Source organism: Anomaloglossus baeobatrachus, chromosome 1 (assembly GCF_048569485.1).
Source record: "Anomaloglossus baeobatrachus isolate aAnoBae1 chromosome 1, aAnoBae1.hap1, whole genome shotgun sequence".
NCBI classification, from domain to species: domain Eukaryota; kingdom Metazoa; phylum Chordata; class Amphibia; order Anura; family Aromobatidae; genus Anomaloglossus; species Anomaloglossus baeobatrachus.
Window position 1 is genome coordinate 694,436,896 of NC_134353.1, and position 24,745 is coordinate 694,461,640.

Below are 24,745 nucleotides of genomic sequence, written 5' to 3' on the forward strand. Positions count from 1 at the left end.
CAGAGGGATAAAGTCAACCTCTTAGCTTTGTTATGGCTCGGAGGAAATGGCCTTTTATTTCTCCACATCTGAGGGACCGAGATCTGGCTGCTGTGTGGAGATGGTGTTGAGTAGGGTGTCCCTGGAAAACTGCAGGTCTGTGAGGAAAGTGCAGGCAAAGACATGATGTTGCCTTCATCCAAAGTTGGTGCTCTCGATGTCTCGATGAGAGAGCTGTACACCAGCACTTGTTTCCCCTTCTAAACCAACTGATGACCTACCAAGCAAACTGCCTGTTGCGGTTAAAGAGTTGGAATGTCTGCGTGGAAAAACATGTGTGACAGCTGTCCCCACAGTCATAGAGGATGAAGAGCGCGCGGATGCACTTGAAGGGGCAGACGGTAGTTGGCCCGCTACGCTAGGCCGCATTGTAGCACGGTGAGCTTCTCACTGGGACTTATGCTTGTTATTCATGTGACGATTCATGGAAGAAGTTGTCAAACTAGTGAGGTTTTGGCCTCTACATATAGATTGGCGACAAATCTTACAGATCACATGATTTGGGAGATCCTTTGCGATGTCAAAAAAGGACCAGGCTAGGCAAGGCTTAGAGCCCATGTGACCTGCAGAGCCACCCCGACTTGTGCTTAGTGGCAAAGTTGTGGCTGAGGATGCAGTTGTTGACGTGCTTCCAGTACTCCGACTCTGTCCAGGAAGGCACAAGGTAACTTCGTCGTCAGTCGCATCCTCCTCTGCCTCTGGTGACCTCCTAGAGGGCCTGACTGTGGGTTGACCGTAAGTGGGATCTAGAACTTCATCATCAAGCGTTGTGTTTGCACTCCCCTCGCCCTCAGACCTAACCTCTTCCTGCCCTGACTGAATAGTTAAGTTGTCATCCCAATCAGGTATCTGCATCTCATCATCATCAGTATGTTCCTCATTGTCTCCACCAACAGGTGTTACAGTTTGTGAATGAGGATCTACAATATGCTCAGAAACTTGGTCATCAGGGCCTGAATCAGACTCACAAAGCTTCTAGGCATCACTGCAGATCATTTCCTGGTCTGTACTCACTGTAGCTTGGGAGCAGACCTCTGATTCCCAGCCTATAGTGTGACTGAACAGCTCTGCAGACTCAGCCATCTCTGTTCCACCATACTGTGCAGGGCGGATGGAGACTTGAGAGCTGGGAGAAAGCAAGTGTGATTGGGATGACAACTCAGAGGACTGTTTTTTTTTGGATGTAGTAGTTGAGGTGGAGGAGAGGGCACTTGTTGGAGCACTTGAGATCCATTCAAGCATGTTCTTTTTTTGTGCATCATCTACCTTTCTTACAGTTGTTCAGTTCCGTAAGAAAGGGAGCACATCTGATTGTCCACGGAAAGTAGTAAACATCTTACTTTTGCTGGAAGATGGCCTTTCTTCAGCAGATGTTAATGTAGCTTTCCCACCTACCCCACGGACACAAACTTTTTTCCTTTTCCAACACGCCTGTTCCCCTTTCCACCAGCATCTGTCCTTTTGCCACTCATTTTGTTAGCAACAAGATTGGACACTTAAAATGTCGTAGCAAAAATGGAGAGGTGGTGTAGATTGAAGAGGTGGTCTAGCTTTATTGACAGCTGAAGAACCAACACTGACTATCACAGTCAATTTTAGTATGCCCCTAACAGTGGCAGCACAGTTTGCAATTAGAATTGCGCAGCAAAAATGGGCTGGTGGGTAGAATGCATGGGTGCTGTGGGTCAGTGGACAGCAAAGGGACACTAAGTTAGTATTCCAGACACTTTTAGGATGGCAGAAAAAGTGTCAGCTCTTTGGGGAAATAAAATAGCGTGGCAAAAATGGGCAGGTGGGTAGAATGCACAGGTGCTGTGGGTCAGTGGACAGCCAAGGAACACTAAGTTAGTATTCCAGACACTTTTAGGATGGCAGAAAAAGTGTCAGCTCTTTGGGGAAATAAAATAGCGTGGCAAAAATGGGCAGGTGGGTAGAATGCACGTGTGCTGTGGGTCAGTGGACAGCAGAGGAACACTAAAGGGGGCTTTACACGCTACGACATCGCTAATGCGAACTCGTTGGGGTCATGGAATTGGTGATGCACATCCAGCCGCATTAGCGATGCCGTTGCGTGTGACACCTATGAGCGATTTTGCATCGTTGCAAAAATGTGTAAAATCGCTCATCGGTGACATGAGGGTCCATTCTCAAAAATCGTTACTGCAGCAGTAACGAAGTTGTTCCTCGTGCCTGCTGCAGCACACATCGCTCCGTGTGACACCGCAGGAATGAGGAAGCTCTCCTTACCTGCCTCCCGGCCGCTATGCTGAAGGAAGGAGGTGGGCGGGATGTTACATCCCGCTCATCTCCGCCCCTCCGCTTCTATTGGGCGGCGGTTCAGTGACGCAGCTGTGACGTCGCTGTGACGCTGAACGAACCGCCCCCTTAGAAAGAAGGTGGTTTGCCGGTCACAGCGACATCGCCGGGCAGGTAAGTAGTGTGACGGGTCTGGGCGATGTTGTGCGGCACGGGCAGCGATTTGCCCGTGTCGCACAACAGATGGGGGCGGGTACCCACGCTAGCGATATCGATACCGATATCGCAGCGTGTAAAACGGTCTTCAGTTAGTATTCCAGACACTTTAAGGATGGCAGAAAAAGTGTCAGCTCTTTGGGGAAATAAAATAGCGTGGCAAAAATGGGCAGGTGGGTAGAATGCACGGCTGCTGTGGGTCAGTGGACAGCAAAGGAACACTAAGGGGTACTTTGCACACTACGACATTGCAGGTGCGATGTCGGTGGGGTCAAATCGAAAGTGACGCACATCCGTCATCGCTGTCGATATCGGAGTGTGTAAATCGTTTTTGATACAATTAACGAACGCAAAAGTGTCGAAATCGTATCATCGTTGTAGCATCGGTCATTTCCATAATTTCGGAAGGACCGATGTTATGATGTTGTTCCTCCTTCCTGCGGCAGCACACATCGCTGTGTGTGAAGCCGCAGGAGCGAGGAACATTTCCTACCTGCGTCCCGCGGCTCACGCCGGCTATGCGGAAGGAAGGAGGTGGGCGGGATGTTTACGTCCGCTCATCTCCGCCCCTCCGCTTCTATTGGCCTCCTGCCGTGTGACGTCGCTGTGACGCCGCACGACCCACCCCCTTAGGAAGGAGGCGGGTCGCCGGCCAGAGCAACGTCGCAGGGCAGGTAAGTCCATGTGAAGCTGCAGTAGCGATAATGTCCGCTACGGCAGCTATGACAAAAGATCGCAGCTGCGACGGGGGCGGGGACTATCGCGCTCGGCATCACAGCAATCGGCTTGCGATGTCGTAGTGTGCGAAGTATCCCTCAGTTAGTATTCCAGACACTTTTAGGATGGCAGAAAAAGTGTCAGCTCTTTGGGGAAATAAAATAGCGTGGCAAAAATGGGCAGGTGGGTAGAATGCACGGGTGCTGTGGGTCAGTGGACAGCAAAGGAAGCCTCACTTTCTATCCCTGCTAATCAAAAAATGCAGCAAGGAATTGCCTGAGCTGAGGTAGCCAGACGCTGTTATCTAAATCCCTACACAGCGTTTGCACGGACCTGCCTAGCAGCTATGGCTATGAACGCCTGTAAATCAGCCCTGAAAAGGGCTGAAATAACCAGTAGTCCCTAATCCCTAAAGCGCTGTGTAGATTGCACTGTATCTCTATAGCGCACACAGCAGCAGCAGCGGGAGCGGTGACTGTCACCCTTACGCAGCAGAGACATAATGGTGGCGACAGGCAAAATGGCCATGTCTTTTAAGGCAGGGTTCCCCAATTCCAGTCCTCAAGGCCCACCAACAGTGCATGTTTTCAGGATTTCCTTAGCATTGCACTGCTGTTGGAACCAGCACCTGGGCAGGTAATTACATTAACACCTGTGCAATACTAAGGAAATCCCAAAAACCTGCACTGTTGGTGGGCCTTGAGGACTGGAGTTGGGGACCTCTGTTATAAGGCAAGTACATGTGACATGCACAGCCTATGACACATGCCCTTGCTTGTCTTGGAAAAATCCACTTTGCAGTGTGTGTCTCTGTGATTTGCTGACAGCCTGGCCCGCCCCACTGTACGCGCGGTTAGGGGGAAAAAAAAAATGGCGATCGGCATTCCCTCAGCACTCAGCAGCTGCACTAATCTAAATCACGTCCCCCGCACACTATACGCTGAATTTTGATAATAGCGTGATTCACAGTGACTCACACTATTACAGTGAAAAGCCAGCTACTAACTAGCTAGGCTTTTTGTTGATCGAACCGTTCTCGAACGCTACTCGAACTGTCGAGCTTTTAGCAAAAGGCTCGAGTTCGTCGAACATGAAATTGGCAAACCTCGAGCCTCGAACATCGCTCATCTCTAGTCCCTATATACCACAGTGCAAAGCCAGATAGCTTTAGGCACCCTTATGTAGTGCAGAGCCCCTATATAGTACACTGCAGAGTCAGATAGCATTAGGCACCCTCATGTAGTATACAGCCACTATATACCACAGTGTAGAGCCAGATAGCATTAGACACCCTCATGTAGTACACAGCCCCTACTGTATATAGCAGAGTGCAGACCCAGATAGCATTAGGTGTCCTCATGTAGTACACAGCCCCTATATAGCACAGTGCAGACCCAGATAGCATTAGGTATCCTCATGTAGTACATAGCCCTATATAGTAAAATGCAGACCCAGGTAGCACAGTGCAGAGCCAGCATTAGGCACCGTTATGTAGTATACAGCCTGTATATAGGACAGCCTGTATATAGCACAGTGTATATATCACAGTGCAGAGCCAGATAGCAGTAGGCACCCTCATGTAGGATACATGCTGTATATAGGACAGCCTGTATATAGGACAGTGCAGAGCCAGATAGCAGTAGGCACCCTCATGTAGTATACAGCCTGTATATAGCACAGTGCAGAGCCAGATAGCAGTAGGCACCCTCATATAGTATACAGCCTGTATATAGGACAGCCTGTATACAGCACAGTGCAGAGCCAGATAGCAGTAGGCACACTCATATAGTATATAGCCTGTATATAGGACAGCCTGTATACAGCACAGTGCAGAGACAGATAGCAGTAGGCACCCTCATATAGTATATAGCCTGTATATAGGACAGACTGTATACAGTGCAGAGCCAGATAGCAGTAGGCACCCTCATATAGTATATAGCCTGTATATAGGACAGCCTGTATACAGCACAGTGCAGAGCCAGATAGCAATAGGCACCCTCATATAATATATAGCCTGTATATAGAAAAGCCTGTATACAGTACAGTGCAGAGCCAGATAGCAGTAGATACCCTCATATAGTATATAGCCTGTATATAGGACAGCCTGTATACAGCACAGTGCAGAGCCAGATAGCAGTAGGAACCCTCATATAATATATAGCCTGTATATAGAAAAGCCTGTATACAGTACAGTGCAGAGCCAGATAGCAGTAGATACCCTCATATAGTATATAGCCTGTATATAGGACAGCCTGTATACAGCACAGTGCAGAGCCAGATAGCAGTAGGAACCCTCATATAATATATAGCCTGTATATAGGAAAGTCTGTATACAGCACAGTGCAGAGCCAGATAGCAGTAGGCACCCTCATATAATATATAGCCTGTATATAGGACAGCCTGTGTACAGCACAGTGCAGAGCCAGATAGCAGTAGGCACCCTCATGTAGCATACAGTGATTAATACTCACTTTTCCTCATTTTCCCCTGCTCCGGGTCTCCTCGGCGCGTCCACTGCTATCGCTCTGAGATTTCAGCAGGCGCGCAGTGATGGCGTCACCGCATTCCGCTGCATAGTTGTCAGAGCGCCGACACTCACAGAGGGGAGAATGATAAGAGAGGGAGCGCGCCGCTCACTCTCTCATCATTGCTCCCAATTGTATCGGCAACTGTGATGCCGATACAATTGAAAGCGCGATCCTCTGCGGGGGGAGGGGGTGGTGACAGCGCGGGGGGAGGGCACCCCTGAGTAGCGGTGCACCACTCCTGTCCGTGGGACAAAAAGTAGTGATAGGTAGCGACTCAAGAACAATATAAACCTATATGAGAAAGTGAGTCAAGAATCCACCAGTAAATTAAATGCAAAAGGACTTAATTTATTGAACATATAGTATAAATAATATACAGTACAAAACAACACAAAGGGTGCTCAGCAAGGAATTCAAGTAGGAGGGACACAACATTGCAGGATACGACTACATAAATAGGGTGGGTGTAAAGTGCACGTGCAGAGTAGCAGCAAAAGTAGTTGTTAAATTCAGTATAATACATAGCCTTCCAGGCCCACCGCTGAAGGTAAAGTGCGCACATAAGAAGATTTAAATAGTCAAAGGGCCAAGAGCGTCGTGTGACAGGGCACTCACCCATAATCCCCTAATGTCCAGCAATGTAGGTTCCCTCCAAGACCCCTATGCGCGTTTCGCGTGGGCTTCTTCCAGGGGGTCGTACGGTTAGTGTGTCAAACGGGGTTTAAATAGTCCCAACATCCTATGTCCGTCATCGCAGCCATTAAAATACGGCGCATGCGCAGTCCGCACACGCGTCGGGCGGAGGTCGCGTCAGCCATCCAGAGATGGAACTGAGAAGGGGAAATCCCCTGTAGACGTCATGCTCAGACACTGGCCACAAAAAGGTGTCAGCGACATCCGTCCGCCAATCACGGACCGCGCATGCGCACCAGAACCAGTAGGCTCGGCCGTCCTACCGGTGCCATCATGGAAGGGGAATTATCCGACCAAGACAGCCACCGCTGGACGCCATATTCAGAAGGTCACATTAGATCAAAACACAATATGTAATACGTGAGCACTTTAAGCAGCAAAACACAGCGAGCTATCCAGGATGTCATATAAAAGGTACATACACGTATTTATAGATAGAAAGAAAAGAACTCACAGGAACAAACAGTAAGAAACTAAAGGAGAAAAGTAAGAGAAGTAAAGGAGCAACAAAAGGACAACAAGAGTTAACACCACAATCGATCACAATAACAATGAACAAAACCACCAAGTCTGGAGCAAACCATCTCTGCAGAACAGTATAGACAAGCTATAGCTGGCACTAATGGAAGTGTCCAGACAGCATATCAAGGAGAGGAGTGAATATGACTGGCTCTCCCACAGCATGTGACTAAAGAACATTAACAAGTAGACAAGCAGAGATTAACCCTTGCTAGCCTGCCTATGAACTAGTTAGAAGTTAGACAGAATGCAAGAATCTGGAGTTTCCACAGATCCTGATGCCGCCTTGATAGTCGGCGGTGCTTGCAAAACCCTTTCTGTGGCACACTGCTAGCTATTATCTCCCTTGAAAAGTTTGTGGCAAGTTAGAATGTTATTCCCTATCCAACCGCTAGGACCTCCACGAATCCCAAGAGCCCTGTTTTGATGCAGCGGAAGTTGATCGTGCACACCTTTGCACCATTCATTCTCTTTGGACCTGACAAAATTGGCTGAGCACAGATCTAGGCTATCTTTGGTAGTAACATAGAGGTATGAATGGAGCAGAGGTGCGCATGTACTTTAACTCCTTCACGACCGAGAATGTAACGGTACATCCTAAATCATGAAGGAGTAATTGTTGCTGGCTGCTACGGTGAGCCAGAGGCGATCCATGCACATGTCTGCTAAATTCTACGGCAGACATGTGTGCCTTGCAGGCGCTGGTGGATATCCGCAATCCACCTGCGCCTGTTAACCCCATAAATTGCGCTGTCAAAATGTGACAGTGTGATTTAAAGCAGCACAGTAGGTAACGCGCACTTAACTGCTGCCATCAGAGGCCCCATGACGTGATTACAAGGAGCCGATGATCACTTCCTGTTACAGCCGGCAGAGAGTTGTCTGTAACAGAAGATGAGCATTTCTGCTGATTTGAGATGTGCAGCTCTGATCAGGAGAAATGAATAAGTGATCAGACTGCTGATCCTTATAGCCCCCTAGGGGGACTAGTAAAAAAAAAAAGTAAAAAAAAAGTAAAAAAAAATAAAAACAAATAAAAAACCCTAAAAGTTCAAATCACCCCCCCATTCGCCTAATTGAAAATTAAAGGGTAATAAATATAAAAAATATACACGCATTTGTTATTGCTACGTTGAGAAATGCCCAATCTATCAAAATATAAAATCAATTAACCTGATTGGTAAACGGCGTAGCGGCAAACAAATTCCAAATGACAAATTTATGTTTTTTTGGTTGTCACAAATTTTGCACAAACTGGAATAACAGGGGACCAAAATATAGCGTCTGCTCAAAAAAGGTATCATTAAAAACATCAGCTCAAGACGCAAAAAATAAGCCATCACAGAGCCCCATATCTCAAAAAATGACAACCCATATCCCAAAAAATGAGAACGCTACGGGTCTCAGAAAATGGCGCAAAAAGTGTGCCAATTTTTTTGGGACCAACTTCAGATTTTTTTCTTAACCCCTTAGATAAAAGTAAATCTATATATGTTTGGTGCCTATGAACTTATACCAACCTGAGGCATCACACCGACACATCAGTTTTACCATATAGTGAACATGTTGAATAAAATAGGCCAAAAACAATCATGCAATCGCACATTTATTGCAAAATTTCAGCATTTGGAATTTTTTTTGCTGTATGATAAGACTTATGGTTTCATTTAAAAGTACAACTCGACCCGCAAAAAAACAAACCCTTATATGGCAAGATTGAAGAAAAAAATAAAAAAAGTTACAGCTTTCGGAAGAAGGGGAACAAAAAATAAAAACAAAAACTGGAAAATCGCCCAGGGTTAAGGGGTTAAAGCATCGTTCTTAGAGTCATTGGGGGTCATAGCAGTGAAGTCCCAGTAGTTGGACTCCCATTGTTTGGTAGAAACCCTTTATGTGTCAATTGCAATTTGCAATGCTCTTATAAGTAGTATCCACAATATTACTATTCACTAGTTAAACATTATTATTATTTGGGTAAGAACCATTGATTCCACAGTACTGTACATGTGAAAAAGAGTTTACAAACAAAATAGAAAATACATATAGAAACTGGGTCAGGTTTTCTTTATTCTGATTGATCATTACTTTGTGTCTTGCACTACAGTGCCCTATGTAATAGGATGGAGATAGGAATATTTTTTGTATTCTGTGGAAATACAAAAATACAGTCTGTCCACCCATAATCTGTCCTCCACCATTAACTTGAGAACGGCAGCAGGTATATGCATAGAAATAGCGTCGAGGTATAGTAAAGTAGCCATGCGCTACGCAATGAAACCACCTATAGTGCCACCTGGTGGAAAACAACAGAGTTAGCATTTTTATCTCGAAAACGGAACGAGATAGAGAAACAAAATGAATTACAAAGTTGTAGGGCATCATCAATTCAGTACGAATCGACACCTTGCATATAGAAATGCTATGATTAGAATGTGTAAAACTCACAAGGCTGCGGATGTGAAGCGATACCTCATGGAGACCTTCCTACAAGTTATTGGGTATGGTGGCTGCATGGCGTGGCCTCCACGCTCACCTGACCTGACCCCATTGGACTTCTTTCTGTGAGGTCACATCAAACAGCAGGTGTATGCAGCCCCTGCACCAACATTGCAGGACCTACGACGACGTATCACAGATGCTTGTGCAAACGTGTCACCTACCATATTGCACAACATGCAGCAAGATACAGTATGCTGTCCAGAGTCCAGATGTGCATTGCAGCTGATGGTGGCCACTTTGAGCATCAAAGTTAAATGAGCGCCATGTGCGTGACCAGCATTCAATGTTTTGGGGGGGTCATGGGTTTCATATCATAGCATTTCTGTATGCAAGGTGTCGATTCGTATTGAATTGATGATGCCCTACAATTTTTTAATTCACTTTTTTTCTCTATCTTGTTCCGTTTTCGAGATAAAAATACTAACTCCGTTGTTTTCCACCAGGTGGCGCTATAGGTGGTTTCATTGCGTAGCGCATGGCTACTTTACTATACCTAGACACCACTTCTATTCCTATAGCTGCCTCCGTTCTCAAGTTAATGGCGGTGGACAGGATATGGGTGGACACACTGTATAATGCTGAACTTCAGGGACTGAGATTTGAAGGAGGAGAGGTGGACTTCGTACTTGGTCACTACTCGTAAAAGGGTGTCCGCTCCAGTTGCACCATTACATTTTATTTTTAAGAAATATAACTTTTTATTTTCTATGTTATATGTACGATATAAAAATTCATCTAGCTGTGATAGCCTTTACAGATTTTTCTCTCATATTTAGCTAGTTGTTATCCGATAGGTCATTTTATTAAGCAGACGCCACACCATGTTCTTTAAAAATCCAGTAGACATAGAAAATATAGAGAAGAGGGGAGAAGAGAACGAGCACATTTAGAAGCAGAGAAAGATGAGTCTGTGCTGGCACATCCCAAGTTAGCTTTCAGTTGTTTTATGTATTTTTAGCCTGGAGGAGGCTGCCTATCTCTAGTAACATACATAAGCCGCACAGCACATGTCTATTTTTATTGTGGTTTTGGTATGGATTAGATATCAGGAAGGAGCCCACCCACTACAGGGTCACACATACGGGGGGGCTATTTCTGAACTAAAATATTATCCTCAGCAGATGAAAAAACGGTCATAAATGGCACCTGTGTTCATCTCCAAGAATCTAAAAATTGAGGTTGGATTGGTATATTTTTATTTTTAAAGTAGATACCTTACAACTATATATATATATATATATATATATATATATATATATATATATATACATACATATATATACACACAGTATATATAGAGGTGTGCCGCCCCGGGCCGTGTGGCTCGAGGGATTCTACCGGACCCGGGGGTCGCGCGGACACTTCAAATAAAAAGGGGACGTATTTGCACGAGATTTGCCGTAAACTGTCTGTGACGCCACCCACGTTGTGTGATGAAATGTAGCACCACCGCTGCTGTTGTGGGGCACCCGGGGGATGATGGCAGCTGGATGTTGACCACTCAGTGGGTAGGGATGGATGCCCCGGGGCCCAGTGTCTCTTATGCTGAGGATGGTGACTTCAGGGGCCGGAGCGCCCAGTCGGACCGGGGGTCGGGTGTATCTGGTCCCACACCTGGGCTGGTGGTCTGTATCACTTTCCTCTGCACTCTGTGTTTGGTGTGGTGGACTTCCCGGTGTGAAACACGGGAGTCCACTCCCGATCCTTTTGTTGGGAGCCTTGCCCGCTGATACTGGCCCGTGGGATCTACCGGGCCCTGGCGGATGCCCTATCCCCCGCGGTGGGCTGTTGTCTGCTTTTGGGACCTTGGTTGGGACAGGACCTATAATCCTGCTCTCAATTGGTTAGGTAGCTAGGCCGTTGGTTCCGGTCCTGGCTTCAGGGTCCAAGTACCCTCTCTGTGCACGGTTTCCGGGTCGGTTCTCCAGTGTCGGTACCGGTGGGCTCCAACCCTGTCCCGGTCCACCTAGGATCTCCGGCAGCCGTCTTCCCGTCTCCTGACAGACACGGACCACCGTCTGCCACCTAGCCAGCACGCCGGGGTTCCAACCCCGACGCCTTTTTTTTCTGTCTCAGCCTTTACTTTCTCCTCCTCAACTACTCCACTCCACTCCACTTGAACTACAACTTGCAACTGCTGCTTTTCCCGCCCCGGGTTCTCCAGACCACTAAGTGGGCGTTCTCCATCCGCCTGGTCCCGCCCACTGGTGTGCCTTTCCTACCCTGGGGGGTGACTAGGGTTTCTGGTCGGCTATGTGTAACCCTGTGTGGGATGGTGTTATGCGCGGGCCTTTACTGTGTGACTACCTGGATTTGCCATGGCGTCACATTGTATATATATATATATATATCTATATATATATATATACAGTCATATGAAAACGCTTTGGGCACCCCTATTAATGTTAACCTTTTTTTCTTTATATAATTTGGGTTTTTGCAACAGCTATTTCAGTTTCATATATCTAATAACTGATGGACTGAGTAATATTTCTGGATTGAAATGAGGTTTATTGTACTAACAGGAAATGTGCAATCTGCATTTAAACAAGATTTGACAGGTGCAAAAGTATGGGCACCTCAACATAAAAGTGACATTAATATTTTGTAGATCCTCCTTTTGCAAAAATAACAGCCTCTAGTCGCTTCCTGTAGCTTTTAATGAGTTCCTGGAACCTGGATGAAGGTATATTTGACCATTCCTGTTTACAAAACAATTCCAGTTCAGTTAAGTTTGATGGTCGCCGAGCATGGACAGCATGCTTCAAATCATCCCACAGATTTTCAATGATATTCAGGTCTGGGGACTGGGATGGACATTCCAGAACATTGTAATTGTTCCTCAGCATGAATGCCTGAGTAGATTTGGAGCGGTGTTTTGGATCATTGTCTTGCTAAAAATATCCATCCCCTGCGTAACTTCAACTTCGTCACTGATTCTTGCACATTGTCAAGAATCTGCTGATACTGAGTTGAATCCATGCGACCCTCAGCTTTAACAAGATTCCCGATGCCGGCATTCGCCACACAGCCCCAAAGCATGATGGAACCTCTACCAAATTTTACTGTGGGTAGCAAGTGCTTTTCTTGGAATGCCGTGTTTTTTTGCCTCCATGCATAACGCCTTTTTGTATGACCAAACAACTCAATCTTTGTTTCATCAGTCCACAGGACCTTCTTCCAAAATGTAACTGGCTTGTCCAAATGTGCTTTTGCATACCTCAGGCGACTCTGTTTGTAGCGTGCTTGCAGAAACGGCTTCCTTTGCATCACTCTCCCATACAGCTTCTCCTTGTGCAATGTGCGCTGTATTGTTGACCGATGCACATTGACACCATCTGCAGCAAGATGAAGCTGCAGGTCTTTGGAGGTGGTCTGTGGATTGTCCTTGACTGTTCTCACCATTTTTCTTCTCTGCCTTTCTGATATTTTTCTTGGCCTGCCACTTCTGGGCTTAACAAGAACTGTACCTGTGTTCTTCCATTTCCTTACTATGTTCCTCACAGTGGAAACTGACAGTTTAAATCTCTGAGACAACTTTTTGTATCCTTCCCCTGAACAACTATGTTGAATAATCTTTGTTTTCAGATCATTTGAGAGTTGTTTTGAGGAGCCCATGATGCCACACTTCATAGGAGATTCAAATAGGAGAACAACTTGCAAGTGGCCACCTTAAATACCTTTTCTCATGATTGGATACACCTGCCTATGAAGTTCAAAGCTCAGTGAGGTTACAAAACCAATTTAGTGCTTTAGTAAGTCAGTAAAAAGTAGTTAGGAGTGTTCAAATCAAGAAATTGATAAGGGTGCCCATACTTATGCACCTGTCAAATTTAGTTTAAATGCAGATTGCATATTTTCTGTTAGTACAATAAACCTCATTTCAATCCAGAAATATTACTCAGTCCATCAGTTATTAGATATATGAAACTGAAATAGCTGTTGCAAAGACCCAATTTGTTATAAAGAAAAAAGGTTAACATTAATAGGGGTGCCCAAACTTTTTCATATGACTGTATAAGTCTTTACTAGGTTATGTCCATTAACCTAAAAATTGAAGCCCACATGAATCTATCTTCAAGAAACTCATTCAAATACCAACATGGAGACTGATTTTAGAAATAGCTAAATCCAGAGAAATTCAATAGGGGTCATACTCATGAACCTGGGAAAATAGGTTTTCTCAAAAATGAAATTTATTACCTATCCATTGGGAAAAGTATCTAAACTATCATAGATTAGTTATCTAATGTACAAAACAGCTGCCAAGTTTAGAAAGGTACTTATAATGTGATACAATTAGGAGTAAATAGTATGTAAATGGATCACCCTGAAAACCCTAAGACCTCATTCAGATGTCTGTTTTTTACATACAGTGCTATGCAAAATGTTTATAACAGAACAATAGAGAAGGGGTTGATGCCGCGCTATTCATCAGGAAGGAGAACAGAGATGATCAATGTTCCTTTATTGTAGCTTGTGTCTATGCGTTTCAGGAGCTCTGCTCCCTTCATCAGGATATACAGCACATAAACAACATATCTCTACAGAGATTTGTGTGTGTGACTGGTTTGCCTAACTGGGGTGTGGGGTGTGTTGTTGTAGTACCTGTGACGGCCTGGCTTATCCAGGGCGCCACACATTCCTTTCATTTTCCCCGGATATAAACCGGGTAAGACCCTATTGTGCTTTTTCTCTCCACAGTTTTATCTCGTTTTATGCAAAATGTTTAGACAGGTGTGAAAAAAATGCTGCAAAGTAAAGATAGTTAAAAAAAAGGAGGGGTGGGGGTATTTGTATCTTTAACAATTAAGAGCAAAGTGAATGAATGAACAAACAGAAATCAAATTGATGTATCCTCCCTTTGACATCAATATAGCATCAATTCTTCAAGAAACACTTGTACTAGTATATGAAAAACTAGTCTGGAAGGTTTTAACAAACATCTTAGACAACAAACCACAGATCTTCTGTAGATTTAGTTTTAGACAAATCCTCCCCTCTTCATGCAAACACATATTATTATTTGAAGAACTCCTGGATCTTATTTATCCTGAATATAGTTATTAATGGACATTGGCTGTATGTCTGGAGATGTTGCCCTGCTGCAGAATAAATTTGGAGCTCATAAGCTGCATCCGTTCCACAAAAAGCAGATTCAAGCTGTGTTACACAGCCAGCATATGTCTCCAATAGCAGCAGTTGGAGTGAGCGTTAATTGCTGCTATTAATCCAGTAAATGCAGGTGAAATAACTGACAGAGCCATGTAAAGCGAGCCATACTTCCTGTAGCTGTACCTGTATTCCATTGGCCCCCTGCAACATGATCGCAGTGTGCCATTGTGTTGCCATGACAGCCTTCATATATTGACGGTACTCCTGTTAAAACCAGCCTGTGGATAGGGAAACCAGCCGGGGAGGAAGCAAAAGAGTATAAAGACATTACAGCACAGGATTGCAGATAATGCTTTTTTTTTTTTAGGTAAAACATTTATTAAAAATAGGCAGATAAATGTTTTGCCTCACAAAAATAATCAGCTACAGTCATATGTAAAAGTTTGGGCACCCCTATTAATGTTAACCTTTTTTCTTTATAACAATTTGGGTTTTTGCAACAGCTATTTCAGTTTTATATATCTAATAACTGATGGACTGAGTAATATTCCTGAATTGAAATGAGGTTTATTGTACTAACAGAAAATATGCAATCTGCATTTAAACTAAATTTGACAGGTGCATAAGTATGGGCACCCTTATCAATTTCTTGTTTTGAACACTCTTAACTACTTTTTACTGACTTACTAAAGCACTAAATTGGTTTTGTAACCTTATTGAGCTTTGAACTTCATAGGCAGGTGTATCCAATCATGAGAAAAGGTATTTAAGGTGGCCACTTGCAAGTTGTTCTCCTATTTGAATCTCCTATGAAGAGGGGCATCATGGGCTCCTCAAAACAACTCTCAAATGATCTGAAAACAAAGAGTATTCAACATAGTTGTTCAGGGGAAGGATACAAAAAGTTGTCTCAGAGATTTAAACTGTCAGTTTCCGCTGTGAGGAACATAGTAAGGAAATGGACGAACACAGGTACAGTTCTTGTTAAGCCCAGAAGTGACAGGCCAAGAAAAATATCAGAAAGGCATAGAAGAAGAATGGTGAGAACAGTCAAGGACAATCCACAGACCACCTCCAAAGACCTGCAGCATCATCTTGCTGCAGATGGTGTCACTGTGCATCGGTCAACAATACAGCGCACGTTGCACAAGGAGAAGCTGTATGGGAGAGTGATGCGAAAGAAGCCGTTTCTGCAAGCACGCCACAAACAGAGTCGCCTGAGGTATGCAAAAGCACATTTGGACAAGCCAGTTACATTTTGGACGAAGGTCCTGTGGACTCATGAAACAAAGATTGAGTTGTTTGGTCATGTAAAAAGGCGTTATGCATTGAGGCAAAAAACCACGGCATTCCAAGAAAAGCACTTGCTACCCACAGTAAAATTTGGTGGAGGTTCCATCATGCTATGGGGCTGTGTGGCCAATGCCGGCACCGGGAATCTTGTTAAAGTTGAGGGTCGCATGGATTCAACTCAGTATCAGCAGATTCTTGACAATAATGTGCAAGAATCAGTGACGAAGTTGAAGTTACGCAGGGGATGGCTATTTCAGCAAGACAATGATCCAATACAATGCTCCAAATCTACTCATTCATTCATGCAGAGGAACAATTACAATGTTCTGGAATGGCCATCCCAGTCCCCAGACCTGAATATCATTGAACGACTGTGGGATGATTTGAAGCGTGCTGTCCATGCTCGGCGACCATCAAACTTAACTGAACTGGAATTGTTTTGTAAGCAGGAATGGTCAAAAATACCTTCATCCAGGATCCAGGAACTCATTAAAAGCTACAGGAAGCGAGTAGAGGCTATTTTTGCAAAAGGAGGATCTACAAAATATTAATGTCACTTTTATGTTAAGGTGCCCATACTTATGCACCTGTCAAATTTAGTTTAAATGCAGATTGCACATTTTCTGTTAGTACAAGAAACCTCATTTCAATTCAAAAATATTACTGAGTCCATCATTTATTAGACATATGAAAGTGAAATAGCTGTTGCAAAAACCCAAATTGTTATAAAGAAAAAAGGTTGACATTAATAGGGGTGCCCAAACTTTTTCATATGACTGTATGATCCCATGCTGTAATGTCTGTATACTCTTTTGCATCCTCCCTTGCCCAAGGGATATGGTATGATCAGACCATGTTCCTGTACAGTCGGACACATCCATTACACAGTACATAGCAGGGACATATATGCAAGATTTCAGCACAGGAATATTTTTTTAAAATACATCCAATTGAGGAAATTATTATTATTCCAAGATCTATTGAACTTTAAAATTGAGTTTGTTAGTGGGAAAATGTAGCGCCCCTGAAGCCATCAGAGAGCTACAAGGTACTGTATCCCCATCAGGGTGCAGGGCCTACCTCCAGGGACCCAGAAGACCAGTGCTGGTAACAACAAAAGCATCCCAGTTAATCCCTGTTTTTCCCCAAATTCCCCATAGACTGGTGCCAGACTAGAGTTGGACCTAATGGAGGCCACCTAGAGGTGGAGCCGATCCAGTCCACTAGACGACCAGGTGGGAGGGGCAGACAGTGGACAGTGAGACAGTCAGAGTCAGAACAGAACAGAGAGAGGAAGTGAGCGGAAGCACTGACAGGAGTGTGACAGTGACCTGAGGGCCCAGGTGTTTGGTTGCCGGTGGAGTACGGTGGAGTTCTCCCAGAACCATAGCACCGATGGGGTACAGAATCCTAGGTCAGGCAAACACTCCAGGCAGACCTGATAAAATCTACACAGTGAGGGGACCATCAAGGACCTCACTGACCTTGAAGTTCGGGACTCAGTAGCAACGGGAGAATCGGGGAACAGGACCAGAGACTCCGACCCCACAGGGTTCACACAACCGTCATATGGACTACCGTTGAGAGACTACCAGGAGGGGACCCCCAGATGCTCCAAGCCACGGGGACCCACCAACCAAACACAGGTGCAGGAGAAAGAAGGCACCAGATCACCAAACCAGCACTGGGATTAAGGGGACCAGCCTTCCTCGGGTGACCAGTTTCCATCTCACTGCGAGTAACGGAACCAGTTACACTACAACCCATTGTGTGGCCTACCTTCTTTCTGCGCCCATCCTCATCACCTATCCTCTGGGGTCCGGCCCTGCTTGCGGAGGGTCTAACATCCAGGCTGCCACCAACACCAGCCCCAGTAGTGAGAACTGTACACCGCCCAGGACCGAGTACCCCATAGCCCTGGGCGACACAGCTTTTTCCTGGCGTCACGAACAGGATTGAACTGGACCCGGTTATACCGGGTGACGTGTGCCTTATAGACTCTGTTTTATGGACTGTGTTTTACTATTGGTGAAACCGCCGCCATTTTTGGTGTAAAAAGTGACTGCGCCACAGCAGTGAAAAAGGCGCAAAAGGGTATCCCGCCCACGGTTCCTGTAAGCGCGGGTGGAAGGGGGCAGTGACCTGACCTGGAAGTTCCCGAAGAGCTCCGGTCCCACGAGAGAGTGGTGAGAAACCCCAAGGGGGACGGGAAGATGCAGGCGCCTGGTGACGGGAATGCAGCGGGGCCTGCTCCAGTAGTACAAGTGGCACCGCCCGGAGCCGGAGCGGTGGCACCAATCATGCCAATCACCTTGACGTATGTCCCAGGAGCCGCGTGGCTGCCCCAGTATGATGGCAAACTACATGCCTCACCCGGCGTTCAAAAAGAAAATATGCACCGTATTGGACATTTATGCAATGACTGGCAAGCAACGAGAGTCTGTTGTGCTGGGACAGTTAACGAGTGCAGCAGAGTTGAAAGTAGAGACTTGGTCAGATGTGGACCGGGAATCAGTGACTACCATCTTTGAAAAGTTAAAAATTGCTTTTGAAACCCGTATGGAGGGAGAACTGAGAATGGGATTTTACAACTGCAGGCAGAGACCACAGGACAGCATCAGAGACTATGCATTAAGATTACAAGCAGCACTGCGGACCTTGAAACATGTAGACCCCATCTGTGACCCAGAAGGGAACAAGAAGATGGTTGAACAGTTACTGCAGGGGTTACAATCAGTAGAGGACCAAAAGCAGCTGCGCCTGTGGGTCCTGGAACACCCGGATTTGGACTTTGTTGTTTCGAAAGACCGGGCCATAAAAGCCCTGCAATCCCCTACAACCACAGACTCTGTTTCCCAGTCCTGGCAAGCCAGTACCTCTCCTATAAGAGTGGAACCCCCTTACTTAACTGTGGTAGCGGCTAATGAACAGGCTGCGCCCCCTGGTGCTCCAACTGACTTGTGTTCCCAGGTGCAACAGCTGAGCAAGGATGTAGCTATGATCCTGAAAGTAATGCAGCTCAAGCCAGAACCCAAGCCGGTGGACAGGATCCAGCTAGCCGACTGCCCTGTGGATGTCCCATGGATGCGAGGAAGAAGAATTCCATCATCCAGAGGGAGGAGCAGCTACCGCTACGACTCATCTGGACAACCCATCTACCGTCGTTGCTACAAGGCGGGTCATATTGCAAGAGCATGTCCTTTACACCAGCAATCCCTGCGGCCAAGGGTCAACCCCCAGGAATAAGACGACAAGGCCCATCTGACTGGCATGACCGGTATATAGGAGGACGACCAGTTCTGTCCATCACCCTGGATGGAATTCCTACTTCTGCATACTGCATTGCTGGACACCGGTTCCCAGGTAACAACCATACCATATGTACTTTACAAGAAGTTTTGGTCAGATACTGAACTCACCCGTCCGGACTCGGGCCTCACTATTTAAGCTGTAAATGGACTACCAGTAACTCATATTTGGTTTAAGAAAGTAACCATAAAAGTGGGGAGGGTAGAGTTAAGAGGCCAAGGCTTAATTGTAATCGAAACTGATGCCAATGACAGCAATCAGCAGATGATTTTGGGCACCAATGTGATTGAAAATTGTTTGGGGGAAGTGTTATTTTTACTCCAACAGATTGCTGAAACTACAGGTGCTGGGCAGCAGAGGGTCCTGCAAAGACAAATCCGAGCCCTCGTGCAGAAACCACAGTTAAACCTGACTGGTGGGGAAATTGGTAATGTACGGGTGATAGACTCTGGTCCCATTGTGATACCTCCCCGAAGTGAAATGATGATATGGTGTCGGGCCGCAATAGGGCTTAAAGGGCAGGACTACCAGGCAGTAGTGGAGCCCATCTATTTGGAAAATTATTCTACGATCCTGACAGCCAGGGGACTGGTTGATGTTTGCCGGCGAAAAGTAACCGTGCGAGTGTGAAATTGTGGGGAGGAGGAAACCAAATTGCCCAGGTATGCTACCATTGCTAAATTGTTCACTGTAACAGATGACTCCATCCAGGCAGTGGAATCCCTGACCCCATCAGAACAGGTAGAGGTTGACAACCCCCAAAAGTAGTTAGAGGATTGGTGCCAGGAACTGCATGTAGGTACTTATTCCACCCCTACACACCAGAAACACGGGATTTCCAGGGTAGTACAGGAATACGAGCAAGTTTTCAGTAAGCACGCACTAGACTTTGGGAGGATGAAAGGAGTATACCATCACATACCCATAGGAATCGCCCTCCTATTAAAGAAAGATACAGACCTATACCACCTAAGCATTACCAGTGTGCCAAGGAGATGTTGAAGAACATGAAGGTGGCTGGGGTTATCAGAGACAGTTATAGCCCCTGCGCAGCTCCTTTGGTTCTAGTCAAGAGGAAGGATGGCACCATGAGGATGTGTGTGGATTATAGGCAGATCAACCAGATAACACACAAGGATGCCTATCCACTACCCCACATAGAAGAATCCCTGGCTGCACTGAAGGCTGCTAACTACTTTTCCACCCTAGATCTCACCAGTGGCTATTGGCAAGTCTCTGTTGCAGAAGAGGATCGAGAGAAGACTGCATTTACCACCCCAATGGGACTGTGTGAATTCAACAGCATGCCATTCAGTATTGCTCTACCTGGATGATGTGATCGTATGCTCAAAAACCTACAAGGAACATCTGGAACATCTAGTCGAGGTATTTGAGGCATTGTCCAAATACGGAATGAAGTTGAAACCATCGAAGTGCCACCTGTTTAAACTCAGGGTCCAGTATTTCGGACACGTGGTCAGAGCAGAAGGAATGGCGCCAGACCCAGAAAAGATTACGATCAGCAAGAACTGGCCAAGACTGACCACCGTCAAAGAAGTACGTCAGTTCCTGGGCCTGGTAGAATACTACAGGAGATTCATTAAGGGCTACACGAAGATGGCAGCACCTTTACAAGAACTCTTGGTAGTCCAGACCAAGAGGGGTAAAACTTCTGGTCCTCTATTCGAATCGGGTGAGGCAGAAGAAAACGACTTCATACAGATGAAGTTGGCCCTGACTGGTGACGAGATTCTGGCGTATCCTGACTACAATTTACTCATTGTGCTATACACCGATGCCAGCAACGTGCGATTGGGAGCCGTGCTATCCCAAGTGCAGAATGGCAAAGAAAGAGTAATTGCCTACACAAGCAGGAAGCTCCATCCTACAGAGAGGAACCCTGAAAATTACAGCTCCTTAAAGCTGGAATTCCTGGTGTGCCGCCCCTGCAGCGGTTGAACCGCTAGGATCCGGGGGTGATGATTACTCGTGGCTTGAAGGTCTCCGGACCCGGGGGCTAGGGGCCACACTCAAATGAAGAGGGGGGTATTTACAGGGGAGATATAATTTGTGACGCCACCCGTGGTGTATGGTAATTGGGAGTACCGCCGCTGCCATTGGTAGTACCCGGGGTGATGGGGTGGGGCAGCCAGATGTCGTCACCCTCCACGGGTAGGGGAAGGCCCCAGGACTCTGGATGGTTGGGACAGTGCAGAGGGGAGCGCAGGCTCGCTGGTTGCAGGGGTTAATTAGGTACTCACTCAGCAATAAAGCAGACGCTGACAACAGAGTAAACCAAGTCTCTGGGTGCCGCTGCCCTCTTGGGGGAGCTCGTCTGGGTCCCGTCCCCTGCAGCACTGCCTGGTGGTCCGTAACCTGCCTCCTGGCATAGTAATTTAGAGTGTCCTTTGTGGCCCTTCAGCTTGGAGCTTTCCGGGCCCCGCTCCCCACTGTGGCTAAGTAGAAGAGCTTGCTCTCAGGAGCTCACACTTTTGATTTCAGTGGCCCGCTTGTTTGGAAAGCCCTATCCCCCTCGTTGCGCTAGTGCCCCCGATCTCTGAGCTTCGTGGGAACAGGCCATAGAGGTCCTGTCCTCCGCAGGTTAATTGCCGGGTCGCCTGAAGCCTCTCCCCGACCTAGGGTCCATGTACCCCATCGTGCCTTCGGTCCCAGACCAGTGATTAGGCTCAGGCTGCTGACCGTCCTCCAAGACAGGTCCCAGGCACCAAGCCTCAATCCCCTGCGACCGGGGGTCCGACTACTCTAAGTCCAGACCACCGTCTGCGACCTAGTCTGCTTCTCCGCTGGGAGCTACAACTCCCAGCTTCCTCAGAGCTCCTCACAGCTCGAGGGCTACCACTGATCTGGGGAGCTGCTACTCCCAGTTCCTCACTCACTGGGAGCTAGTACTTCTGTTCTGCTTGTCAGCTCTCCTCTGCACTTCCTCCCTCGCTGACTTCCCCCCTCCCACCACTCTGTCTGACCCCTAGGTGGACTGCCCTATTCCAGCTTAAGCAGCCCACTGGTGTGCTTGACAGATGTGGTGTGAGGTGTAACTAGGATCTGTGAATGCTGGTAGAGGCAGTACTGCAGGATAGGTTCCCAGAACCATGGGGGTTTGAGCCCTGCATGGGGAGAGAAAGATTGTGCAGAACCCTGTGACGACCTGAGTAGTCCAGGGTGCAGGGCTGTATTTTGCCTTCATGCTGCCCTAGTCACGCCCCTTAGTGACAACGTAAAACTGAGTTTTCGCACACGACATCTGTTTAAGGCAGATCTACTCTGTAAGGCCCCTTTCACACATCAGTGATTCTGGTACGTTTGTGCTTTTTTTTAAACGTACCAGAATCACTGACATACGCAGACCCATTATAATGAATGGGTCTGCTCACACGTCAGTGATTTGTCACTGCACGTGTCTCCGTGCAGCATACCCACGTGTGCGTGATTGCTGCACGGAGACATGTCCATTTTTTTCTGGCATCACTGATGTTCCACGGACCACGCAGTGGTGTGGTCCGTGAAACACGTGCCAGAAAAAAAGTTGCATTTAAAATAAAAAACATTTTAACTCACCCGGCTTCAGCCGCGCTCTCTGCAGCCCGTCCTCCCTGCTGCTTCTAAGCCGACTCATTACTGTCGCGCATCTTAATGATGCACGACACAGCCGACCCGGAAGCAGCTGCTGCAGGGGTCAGCGCCGGCCGGATGCTGCATCGCGGGAGGATTCAGCACCACGGAGAGCGGGAGCGCGCACAGGTGAGTTGATTTCTAAGTGCAATCACGGGCCACGGAGAACGGAGCCCGGATTGCACTTAGACAACCCACGTGTGCCGAGATTCACGGCACACGCAGGGACATGTGCGTGTTTTACACGCCAGTGAAAAACGTCTGTGTTTTTCACTGACGTGTGAAACGGGCCTAAAACACTTGAAAAAGTATCAATGAGAAACGAAGGGCACTAACCCCCCCCCCCCATTGGGGATCACCACAGGCACATCAAAACATAGCATGAGTATAAAATATTCCCACCACACCGTCCCTACTTATATACTGTGACTGTCACACTGCCCCTAATAAACTACACACCGCCCTCCCTTATAAATTATATCCACCACACCTTCCTCGATTATGAAATATGATCTGCACATTGTCCTCACATCATGCTGCCCCCTCCTCACAGTGTCCCATGCATGCTGCCCCCTCCTCACAGTGTCCCATGCATGCTGCCCCCTCCTCACAGTGTCCCATGCATGCTGCCCCCTCCTCACAGTGTCCCATGCATGCTGCCCCCTCCTCACAGTGTCCCATGCATGATGCCCCCTCCTCACAGTGTCCCATGCATGCTGCCCCCTCCGCACAGTGTCCCATGCATGATGCCCCCTCCTCACAGTGTCCCATGCATGCTTCCCCCTCCTCACAGTGTCCCATGCATGCTGCCCCCTCCGCACAGTGTCCCATGCATGCTGCCCCCTCCTCACAGTGTCCCATGCATGATGCCCCCTCCTCACAGTGTCCCATGCATGCTGCCCCCTCCTCACAGTGTCCCATGCATGATGCCCCCTCATCACAGTGTCCCATGCATGCTGCCCCCTCCTCACAGTGTACCATGCATGCTGCCCCCTCCTCACAGTGTCCCATGCATGCTGCCCCCTCCTCACAGTGTCCCATGCATGCTGCCCCCTCCTCACAGTGTCCCATGCATGATGCCCCCTCCTCACAGTGTCCCATGCATGATGCCCCCTCCTCACAGTGTCCCATGCATGCTTCCCCCTCCTCACAGTGTCCCATGCATGATACCCCCTCCTCACAGTGTCCCATGCATGATTCCCCCTCCTCACAGTGTCCCCTGCATGATGCCCCCTCCTCACAGTGTCCCATGCATGCTGCCCCCTCCTCACAGTGTCCCATGCATGATACCCCCTCCTCACAGTGTCCCATGCATGATGCCCCCTCCTCACAGTGTCCCATGCATGCTGCCCCCTCCTCACAGTGTCCCATGCATGATGCCCCCTCCTCACAGTGTCCCATGCATGCTGCCCCCTCCTCACAGTGTCCCATGCATGATGCCCCCTCCTCACAGTGTCCCATGCATGCTGCCCCCTCCTCACAGTGTACCATGCATGATGCCCCCTCCTCACAGTGTCCCATGCATGATGCCCCCTCCTCACAGTGTCCCATGCATGCTGCCCCCTCCTCACAGTGTCCCATGCATGATACCCCCTCCTCACAGTGTCCCATGCATGATGCCCCCTCCTCACAGTGTCCCATGCATGCTGCCCCCTCCTCACAGTGTCCCATGCATGTTGCCCCCTCCTCACAGTGTCCCATGCATGCTGCCCCCTCCTCACAGTGTCCCATGCATGCTGCCCCCTCCTCACAATGTCCCATGCATGCTACCCCCTCCTCACAATGTCCCATGCATGCTGCCCCCTCCTCACAATGTCCCATGCATGCTGCCCCCTCCTCACAGTGTCCCATGCATGCTGCCCCCTCCTTACAGTGTCCCATGCATGCTGCCCCCTCCTCAGTGTCCCATGCATGCTGCCCCCTCCTCACAG